Genomic DNA, 1,146 nt, shown 5'->3' with positions numbered 1-1,146 from the left:
ACTAACTGTATAGAACTTTGGAGAAAGATTCTATTTGTGTGTCATTCTTACTTCTGGCTTTATTATTTTCCTAATCTTATTTTTCTTTATCTTGATTTTCTCAAGTACATATTTTATCATTTTATATTTTAAAGCATTTGTTCAGTTATCCCAAATCCTTTGATGAATAACCTGTGATATAACTGACTGGTTTAAAAGAGCCACCATCATTTAGTGAGTGTTTGTTGTTTTCAGTGCTTACCAAGAATTAGCTTATTTAATCTCACAACAACTCTATGAGAAAGGGACTATTTTTATCATCTCCCTTTTATACAGATAAAAATGAGGTTCAGAAAGGTAAGTTACTCATGCCAGGTTATACAGCTTGGTAGATCTGGGAGGGAACCTGTGTTGCCTGAGTCCAGAGCTGTCTCCTCACTCTGCTGTGTGCCTCTTATAGATAAATGAAAGTAGGTATGCAGGCAGGTATGTAGAGGATATGTGTATATAGATGACAGATTAGATAAATAAATATAGGCAGGTATATTTATATACCAAGGGAGGCTTTCTCTCAGAGGTGCTTACAGCGATTACCACAGAACACTGAGACCCAGGGCCTCTTAGAGCAGGGCTGAGGATCAGCCATAGCTGTTTGCTCCGCCCTGTTGATTCCCTGAGACCCCACCCCACCCAAGCTGTGTGCAGAGGCTTTTGCACATGAATGACCTGGCCCTTTGCAATCTAAAATTACCTAACAAACTCCAGCTGGATCAGAGAGACCCAGAACATCCAAAAGAAGGCCCAAGGCCCCACAGCAGCTTGCATTGCTTCACAGCTGGGCCTCATCTGGGCACCTCCAAATCCCAAACAAAGAAGAGGAATCTGAAGATCTCTCCTTAGCTCCTGCTGGGTCACCTCAGGCAGAGGCTAAATTAGTACCCCCTTAGAGAACCAAGTGCCAGTGTACCTAGCGGTCAGAGTGGGACCATCCAGATTACAACTCCTCAGATCCATAAGGGACACAATCAGGGGGCAGACTCAGTGAGCACCAAAGCCCCCACTGAAGCAAGTCTTGCCCCATAAGGGTGACTCCAGCACAGAAATTCTCCCACCACAGACACAGCTGATTCTCACAGCCAATTGGCCTGGAGGTCAATTCCTCCCAGT

At 43.9% G+C, this 1,146-nt stretch overlaps 1 long non-coding RNA gene across 1 annotated transcript in view; it reads left to right on the top strand.

The window, feature by feature from the left end:
* The first annotated feature begins 985 nt into the window (after nt 1-985).
* Nucleotides 986-1,146, top strand: part of LOC107183337 — a 3,780-nt gene continuing 3,619 nt past the window's right edge. Inside the window, exon 1 of the long non-coding RNA XR_001514117.1 lies at nt 986-1,144. This is a non-coding gene — a long non-coding RNA (uncharacterized LOC107183337). The remainder of the gene's footprint in view (nt 1,145-1,146) is intronic.

The sequence above is a fragment of the Myotis davidii genome, unplaced genomic scaffold, assembly GCF_000327345.1.
Source record: "Myotis davidii unplaced genomic scaffold, ASM32734v1 scaffold1520, whole genome shotgun sequence".
NCBI lineage: Eukaryota > Metazoa > Chordata > Mammalia > Chiroptera > Vespertilionidae > Myotis > Myotis davidii.
Note: the sequence above shows the minus strand (reverse complement) of the source record. Positions and strands in the feature narration are given on the sequence as shown.